The sequence below is a fragment of the Pelophylax lessonae genome (genome assembly GCF_965119305.1).
Source record: "Pelophylax lessonae genome assembly, chromosome: 7".
NCBI classification, from domain to species: domain Eukaryota; kingdom Metazoa; phylum Chordata; class Amphibia; order Anura; family Ranidae; genus Pelophylax; species Pelophylax lessonae.
This window is the reverse complement of record NC_138774.1, coordinates 208,534,743-208,545,015: the sequence shown is the minus strand read 5'-3', so window position 1 is coordinate 208,545,015 and position 10,273 is coordinate 208,534,743.

Sequence of the window (10,273 nt, the reverse complement as noted above, 5' to 3'; positions counted from 1 at the left end):
CCCACCCACCCGCAATGTACTGTGGATAAAGCAGCCTGTGCAGGCAAAGCGACATACTCGTACATTGCTGCCTGCTCCTGGGTTTAGGGTGCGCCCCACAGAAGCCGACACCCACTGTGATTGTCAGCAGGTCCCAGTCAATGATTCATGGTCAGGAACTGCTGATTGGCTGTGTCCAATCACAGCCCAGAGCCCTATGTTTACAATCAACACAGGGCTCTGTACAGAGGGAGAGATCGCGCTCTGTTCCTTATCTCTGCAAAGCAGAGAAACAAAGAGACCTGTTAGTAAAAGCAGAGAACATTACACCCTGTACACATTATTAGGCACACGTTTAACCCCTTGATCGCCCTTTATGTTAACCTCCTCCCAGCCAGTGTCAGTACAGTGACAGTGTAAAGTATTATTGCTGTATTAGAGTCATTGGTGATGTCATTGTCCATTAGTTCCCCCCCCATGTCAGTTAGTGTTAGATTGTCCGCCACACTTTCATAGACCCATTATAAGTCACTACAATACTAGTATTAAAAAAAAATGATACAGTATACACTATAGTTTGTAGGTGTTTTAAATTTCATGCCAACCAATCAATATACACTTAGTGGGATTGTTTTTATATTAAAGACATGTAGCTGAACACATCTTGGACAACATTTATTAAGAATTTTAAATTTTTGTATTGGATATTTTATAGCAGAAAGTAAAAAGTCTTTTTTTTCTTTCAAAATTTTTGGTAATTTTTCTTTTTATGCAAAAAATAAAAAACCCAGTGGTGATCAAATACCACCAAAAGAAAGCTTCATTTGTGTGAAGAAAAAAATCTACAAATTTAGTTTGGGTACAGTGTTGCATGACTGCGTAAATACCAGTTAATGTAGCGCAGTGCTATATAGTGATGAGCTGAACACCCCCCTGTTCTGTTCGCACCAGAATACAGGGAAAATGTTTGTTCGAACAAACTCCTTTGAAGTCTATGGGACTCGAACTTCAAAAATCAAACAGTCTCATTTTGAAGGCTTAAATGTAAGTTATTGTCCAACTAAAGTGTATAGGAGTCCATGTACTGACCTGGGGAACATGTAGCAATGCAAAAAAAAGTTTTTAAAAATGATAGTTTTTAAAGGAGCAGTGATATACTGATTTTAGTGAGGCTTAAAGTGAAATGTTAAAAATGAAAAATTCCTTTAAATATCGTGCCTGGGGGGTCCCCTTAATGTGCCTGTAAAGTAGTGCATCTCTGCAATGTATGTAGCCTGCTGCAGCAATACTGACATTTCTGAAGAAAAAAATGTCATATACAAATATACATACAAATTTGAAATTGCATGTACTTGTCATAGAGGTGCAGAAAAATTGGAAGCTAGCAGAATCAAGGTTGCAGAATAGGATAGGCAGCATATGCAGTCTTCAAGGGATGGCAGACCCCTAGCAAATTCAGTCAGTTACATCAGCATCAGGGGCTTGATAGCTGTTGTTGATCCAGGACTGATTCATTTTGATAAAAGTCAGATGGTCAACAGAGTTTGTGGACAGACGCACTCTTTTGTCCGTCACAAAACCTCCAGCAGCACCGAACGTCTGTTCGTAAAGCACACTGGAAGCAGGACAGGCCAGTAGCTTCATTGCATATTGAGCAAGTTCTGGCCAGTGGTCCATCCTCAAGACCCAGTAACCTAGTGGATGCTCACTTGGAAAGGTCTCCAAGTCTGCTCTTGCCCCTAGATAATCATGCACCATATGATGGAGATGCTGCCGATGGCTGCTTAAACCTAACACCTCTGGGTGCTGCTGAGGACTAAAGAACTGTTTAAAGGCATCGGTCAGCCTGCCGCCTTCTCCACCGCTCCTCCATTGGCTAAACGATGCCTCAGAAACACGTCCAGAGAATGTTAACCTCCCAGTGTCTGGAAAGGGAAAGGCATCCCCTGCAGCAAACATTCCATTTTTCGTGTAGTACTTTCAAAGGGTTGACCACTTCTAAAGAGATGTAGACACTGCAACTTTCCTCATTAGAACTCTGCAAGAACATCAGCTGAATAATAATGAAATAGTCACTCACTCCCTTTCACTTTTACTGTGCACATTGACAAAGACAGATTTTCCTTCCATCTTTCCAAGTCCAGAGTAGAGCCCTTTGTGCACAGTCAGTACTGTACCTCCCCGATTTTCCAAGGATTTTGTGATTCAGACAGATACATCTGATGTAGGTATTGGGGAAGTGTTGTCATAGGTATACAATGAGAAAGAACACCCTGTAGTGTACCTGAGCAGAAAACTGAATGAATGTGAAAAGAAATATGCCATTATTAAAAAGAAATGTTTAGCCATAAAGTGGGCATGGATGCTCTAAGATACTATTTTTTAGAGCGACAGTTTGCCCTGGTAACTGATCATGCCCCCCTCAAATGAGAGAGACAGAGATGCAAGGCTAGTGCAAAGCAAACAAGCTGTGTATGTGGAGGCTGACAAGCATTAGGCTTGGACAGTCTGATCGTCAGGGTTGTGATTTGTGTAGTTAGTGCCGGGACACGGCTAGGATTTGGTTTTGTACGTTTCTGAACCTTTTTTCTGTTTACCTCACTGTACAGTACCTTTAAATAGACTTGTATATAGCACCTAAAAACACACCACTGTTTGGTTCTACTCCATTGAACTGGTATCTGTGCCTGAAAGTGTGCTCACCATAGGGAGCTTTTGTACCTGCTACCTATTCCCCATCTCACAATACAGTGTTGAAAAAACAGAAAATTTCCTGTCAAATACTTACCGTAATTTTCCTTTCCTGATGGACTCCATGGCAGCATACGTACGGTTAGCTCGGCCTCCTCTCCTACCGGACCCCACTCCCATAAATCTTTGCTCCGAGACAAGAGCTGTGTTCCATAACTAGACTACTCCTGCTGCCATGGAGTCCATCAGGAAAGGAAAATTACGGTAAGTATTTGATAGGAAATGTTCAGTTTTGCTAACAGACTCCATGGCAGCATACGTACGGGAAATAACTAGCCATACACTCCTGGATGGGCACTGCTGGTCAAACAGAAAATGGTTTCATTTGCACCATTTACTGACAGGATTCTTAAACCAAAATTAACAGAGGACAAAGAAGCTGGTTCGACACAATAATGTGCCATAAAGGTATTGATCAAGGACCTTGAAGCCGCTTGGCAGATAACTTCAGGCGCGACATGCCGGGAGGCCGCCCAAGATGTTGACATCCCTCTGGTGGAATGAGCAGTCACCGCCTCTGGAGGTGCCAAGCCCCTGGCTCTATAAGCCCACTGCAATTGACCTTGAAGAGGCACGCTTGCCCTTGTTTTCCCCATAGTAGAGAATAATTAGATGATCTTACTGATGGAAAGGAGCGGTGACTTTCAAGTATAGTTGCAAGACTTCGCCCACATCCAATGGATGAGCACTAAGGTCATTTAGAGATCTAAACGTTGGCAGGACAATTTCCTGGTTGACATGGAAAACTGAAGACGCCTTCGAGTATGAACCCAACATAGGAACCAATACTACTCGATCGAAAGAACGTTAGAAATGGTTCCTTGCATCCCAGAGCACTGATCTCTGAGACCCGTTTGGCTGATATGATGGCCACCAGAAAATCCATCTTCAGGGAGAGATTTTTAACAAAGGACGGATCTTCATGCTCCAGGTTGGTCAGTGAAAGAAAGTCCAGGACCAATGGGAGGTCCCATTTAGGGAACCTGGCCTATGTCTAGTAGCCCCTCTGAAGAACTGGCGAACAAGGGAATGCTTGGCCCAGGAAGTACCTGCGAATGCGGAGATGGCTGAGACCTGGACGCGGAGGGAGCTGACCGCCCGGGGTAAATCCAAACCTGTCTGGAGGAAACCAAGGACGTCTTGGATTTTTGGTTTAATGAGAGAGCCAGCGGTGTTGGTCATATAACTCCTGAACCTAGACCAAATCGTTTTGTAGATCTTGTTGGTACTGGGCCGCATGGCGTTTAATAATGTAGAAACAGCGCCAGCTGGGAAACCTAGGGCCTCCAATCTTTCCCTCTCAAGGTTCAAGCAATCAGATACAGCTGCGCTGGACAAGGATGTAACACAGGACCCTGGGACAGGAGATCCGGTCTGGAGGGCAGAGGGAGCGGGTCCCGAAAACATAGCTCCAGCAATAGGGGAAACCATGGCCTCTTCGACCAGAATGGCAGGACCGAGAACAGCCTGCAATGGGGAGAGGATGAGTCTCAGTAAAATACAGCTTCCCCCCTCTCTTCACTGCCCCTCCACCTCTAGAGCAAGGTAATATAGGACTTAGCTCCCCACCACCAGGAGTCTGCATGCATGCTGGGCATCAGGGCCTCCCACTAGTAGCTGGGACAATTGGCCAGGGTTGCAGCACACCTCTCATTCAGGTTTTATGGCTTCTTCCCGACACCCAATGTATTTATTACCCATGTCCACCCGCTCAATAGCTGGGATTGCTGGACTATCAAAAACATGAAGCACCGTCAACATCCTCACGCTAACACGCCATCAGGCCGACAGAAACGCATCCCACAGGGTAAGCATTGAAACTGTAGGAGGACAAAAAATGAACACGGCTCCTGTCTCGGAGCAAAGATTTATGGGAGTGGGGTCCTATGGGGTAGGAGAGGAGGCGGAGATAACCATACGTATGCTGCCATGGAGTCTGTCAGGAAAATAATAATTTGATGCTCTGCAGATTTTGAAAGTTTGCCCACTTACAAAGAAATGAAGGGTCTATAATTGTTATCATAGGTATTTTAAATGATAGGGACAGAATATCAACCAAAAATCTGGACAAAACACATGATACAAATTTTTTAAATTGAGTTGCATTTTTTAAATTGAGTTGCAGTTCAGTGAGTAAAATAATAATAATAAATAAATAATATAATATTTGATCCCCTACCAATCAACAATAACTCTGGCTCCCACAGACTCACTACAGTTTGTGCTCATGTGGTACACAGATTAGTCCTGCTAACGACAACTCGTTATGTGTATAAAAGCCACCTGTCCTCTTTCTCTTTTTTCCATTCAAACCCCACCATCATGGGCAAAACCAAAGAGCTGTCAAAGGACATCAGGGACAAGATTGTAAACCTACACAAGGCTGGAATGGGCTTCAAGACCATCAGCAAGAAGCTTGGTTAGAAGGAGACAACTGTTGGATCGATTATTCTCAAATGGAAGAAATACAAAATAACCATCAATCGTCCTTGATCTAGAGCTCCATGCAAAATTTCGCCTTATGGGGTAAGGATGATCATGAGAAAAGGATCAACCCAGAATTACAAGGGAAGAGCTTGTGAATGATCTCAATGCAGTTGGGACCACAGTCACCATAAAACTAGGGATCGACTGATTATCGGCAAAGCCGATATATAGAGGGCTGATATGGACTTTCCCTGATATATCGGAATCAGCTTTTGATTTAGCGATATTGCCGATATTTTGGGAAAGTGCATGTACCGGCGTGATGCCTGCAGCTAGAAGCATCACCCTGGTACCGGTGTCCATAGCCGACGGACGGCTGTCTTGTAATGACAACCGATGCAGCTGAGAAGCCGCTCGGCTGTCATTCCAAGGAGCGGGAGGGGACGTCTCCCCGCTCCCGACGCCTTCCGTGGCTCGCCCGGGTCTCCTGTCCCACCGGGAGACCTGGGCATCCTACCTTCACCACTGCCGTCTAAACCGGGTCTCCATCTGCACCGCCGCAGTCTGACCGAGTCTCCAATTCTTTCAATTCTGCGCCGCTGAGTACCCGGAAGTGATGTCATGTCATGACATCACTTCCGGGTACTGGCGGCGAAGAATTCAAAATCTTACTGCATTCAAAACAGCCAAACTTGGCGTTTTGAATGCTTTAAGTGCAGAGGAGGGGTTTGGGGTCTTTTAGACCCTCAGATCCCTCCACCACAGTACCTGTAGACATTAAAAAAAAAAAAAAAACATTAAGCTTTAGGGCTGTTTCTCTGCTAAAGGTACAGACTGGCTTTGCCACATTGAGGGGCCAATGGACGTGTCCATGTATTGTAAAATCCTGGATGATAACCTTCTTCCCTCAGTCAGAACACTGAACATGGGTCGTGGATGGTGTAATGATAGCACGTACTGGACACACAAAAAGCTGTAGCTAGCGGCCATGTTGTTCAGTTATCATAGGTCAGCCATGACAATTCTGCAAAACAGTTACACATTGCAGAAATTAGCTTACCCCCTCCCTCCTCCTTAAATTCATGGAATGCATAGGTTTTACACTTCAAAAGAGCCGTTATCTCAACTCAAAGGCATCAGAAACCAGCGCTTAGGCCTGTGCAGAGCTTGGAACAGCTAATTGAATCCTGGCAGGATGTCTGTTTCTGCTGTCCAGGCCTATCGTAAAAATAAGACCAAACCCATAAAAACTCATAGCATACCATAAAAGGATACCCAGAAGTAATGGGGTCGTAAAAGGCAATCAGAGACCTCTTCCCAATTCAAAACTTAAATCCACACACGATTCATAAACACAGACAGGAACATGACACGTTAATAATAAGTATATATTTAAACAAGGAATGTCGTACTGAACGAATCAAGGTCATACATGACCACACTAGCACATAAAGAAGGGAAGATAGCTGTCAGATATTCCCTGGGTGACAAGTTTATCTGAGCTACCCTGTGTTTAGTATTCCTGGACGCAAAATTCAATACTGAACAATAATCTATCCGTTTCAAGAATGCAACTGGTACATATTGGAAGATATGAATAGTGGTATAAAACTGTGTGTAAGGGAGGGACTTAATATTGTCATAAATCCAGTACAGCCCATGGACACTCTGTTTTATTGGTCAGGGGCATCTGTCAACACCCCTTTGATCCCAGAGAAAAAGGGAGATACCAAGACAGTTGTGAGTTCTCCTTTACCATCAAAGCAGGAACATCTATCAAGCTTGAGAACCAATAACACCTGGTTCATCGACTAAACTCTGATATCACCCAGGACATGAACTGCAAGTGTCCTTCCTTCTCAATTCTACCTTATTTTTTTGTTGTTGAATTATGTCTTTATTTATTTGAAACACCTTTTTTCTGTAAATATTTTATTTGCACCAATTTTGACCTTTTAGTTATTAAAGCCCTATTTTGAAAAGTGTTAATCTTGTCCCTAAGCTCTTAAAGCGGAGTTCCGGGCACAGAAGTCATTTTTCAATAAACATACCCCCGGGACAGTCAGGGCTAGCACATTCCACAATGGCTAGCCTCTGATCTGTCCCGGTTCGCACTTACCTTTTAGAAGAAATACTCACTTATAAAATTTCTTCCACAGCGTTTCCATCTCTCTTGTGGGCAGCTGAAGCCGGCGCGGTCCTCTTCAGCGTCTTCTTCCGCGTCTTCTTCTCCCAGAATGCGCCTGCAGCGGCCCCTCTCGTCACTTCCGGTGCGGCGCCGCATTCCTCACGCCGCATGCATCGCCCGGAAGTGACGAGCGGGGCCGGTGCCGTCGCATTGATTCCTGGGAGCGATGACGTTCAGCTCCCAGGAATCAGTGCAAGCCCGGAAGAGCCTCGGCACAGAGGGAGGAAGTGAAGACTAGGTGAGTATCTTCGATCTTCAATTACAAGGTGAGTAAATAAAAAAATAAAAAAATATCCAATTCCTTTTCAGGTGAAGGTGTAGAAGCGGACGGGCACAAAAAAAATATCGATTTTTGTGCCTGGAACTCCGCTTTAATGCAAGCTAAAAAAGAACCCGTCTCTAGAAGAGTGCTACGGTATAGGATAAATCCTATGAACATACCTGTCTGTGGTGACAGTGTTTGTTACAGACGATTATTCTGAAATTATTATTGGTAATACGAGAAAAGAATTATGAGTTTCCTCCTGCTCGGTCCAGAAAACGGGGGGGGGGGGGGTGGCAGTAGAGGGGTAATTGCTTAAGTAGCCCAGAGACAATCACTCTCAGGCTGCTGGAACCTAGATTGTGGTCTCGCAAGCTGGAAAATCTTTGTTCAGGGTGCAGCTGAGAGCAGAATTGTTACATAAGTGACAGCGTGGTGTGAGACTGGCCAGTCCTTTGTCACGAGTTAGGGAGAAGGACAGGGATTTGATAACCATGTCCTTCACAGATTGGTCTTCCAGCATGACAAAGACCCAAAACATATCGACAAGGCAACAAAGGAGTGGCTCAAGAAGAAGCACATTAGGGTCATGGAGTGGCCTAGCCAGTCTCCAGACCTTAATCCTATAGAAAATTTATGGAAGGAGCTGAAACTTAGAGTTGCCAAGTGACAGCCAAGAAACCTTAAAGAGGAGCTCCAGCCACCTGTCAAAAAAATAAAAGCCAGCAGCTACAAAAAGTGTAGCTGCTGACTTTAAAAAAACAGCCACTCACCTGTCCTACGGTCCAGCGGTCCACTTAGCCCAGCTGTCTTCATCCTCTGGCCTCCCTTGGCGGTGCCGGCATCTTCACTATGGGCACAAGGGAAGCTGCATGCTGTCATAGCTGGGTGCCCACTGTGCATGCACGAGTCGCGCACATTGTGAATAGTGGATGGTGGATACAGTTTTCTGGGGCCTGTCAGTGTCCCAGAAGACTGCAAGGGGGAGGGAGGAAGGAGAACCTCTGGAAGTGGGAGCAGGTACATGTTAAAATCAGGTTTAAGAGTTTAGAGAGGATCTGTAAAGTAGAGAGGACCAAAATCTCTCCTAAAATGTGCACAGGTCTGCTAACCAACTACAAGAAACGTCTTACTTCTGTGCTTTCCAACAAGGGTTTCTCCACCAAGTACTAAGTCATGTTTTGATGGGGATCAAATACTTATTTTACTAACTGAACTGCAACTCAATTTGTAACATTTGTATTGTGTGATTTTTCTGAATTTCTGGTTGATATTCTGTCTCTATCATTTAAAATACACCTATGATAAAAATTATAAACCCTTCATTTCTTTGTAAGTGGGCAAACTTGCAAAATCTGCTGGGGATCAAATAATTATTTTCCCCATTGTATATTTATATAATCATCATACCTTACATTCATTCAATTCCACAATGTTTAAATAAACCAATTAATTTATCTCAGATCAATTACTATATGAATATAAGCCCACATTTACAGCAGTGCGACATGTCATGTGATTTGACAGGTCGCACCCTATGGTTGGCAATGGAACTGTTCAAATTAGTGCTACACTGACTTAGGGTTGCCGCACCGATTTTAAAAAGTAGTTCCTGCACTATTTTTGCCAATTTCAGGTGTGACTTGCACAGATATTTGTGCATGAAGTCGCATAGATGTCAGCCAAGTCGCACCTGAAGTCCAACGTTTTCAAAGCCGCATTCAGTTTGAACCAGAGCAAAATACATAGAATCATGAACCAGTGTCAGTCGGCACTCGGAAGAAGCCAGGTAGTAGGTGTCGGTAAGGGACGTTGGACCATTGACGGAAAGGTAAGTATTGCTGACTTTATTTTAATACACTGTTGAAATACATTTATCTATCTACACATTGCATGTTAGGAATATATTAACCATGAAAAGGAAGCCTGTCATTTTATTTTTATGGCATTTTTTTTTACTAGTAATGGTGGTGATCAGCGATTTTTAGCTGGACTGCGACATTGCGGCGGACAAATCAGACACCTAACTGACACTTTTTTGGGGACCATTGTCATTATTACAGTGATCAGTGCTAAAAAACTGCACTGTTACTATACTAATGACACTGGCAGGGAAGGGGTTAACATCAGGGGCGATCAAAGGGTTAAATGTGTCCCTAGGGGGTGCTTTCTAACTGTGGGGGGATTGCTCTGACTGGATGAAAACAGAGATCGGTGTTCCTGCTTAGCAGGAATACAAGATCTCTATCTTCTCCCCTGTCAGAATGGCGATCTGCCTTGTTTACTTAGGCAGACCACGTTCTGCCTCTCTCTCCAGAATGAATCCGGGTGGCCGGCGGACTGCTGATTGGCTCCCCCTCTGTCCAATCAATGTGCAATCGCGCCACCTAGTGGCTATTGCATTAAATTATGTACGTTGTTTCGCGCCATAGAACCACTTTGCCGCAGTAAATGTACGTTAGGCAGTCGGCAAGTGGTTAATTAGTACAGATTTTGGAAAATACAATACAACACATTACATCACTTCAGAATTTTTATTATGTCATATGAGAATTTTCGTGAATTTAATAAACTCTTCATTTTTAAGATATGAGATTAGCATGCAAAAAAAAAAAGCAGATGATCATTCGTCCGATAATCTCATCATGTGTACCAGGCATTAATCA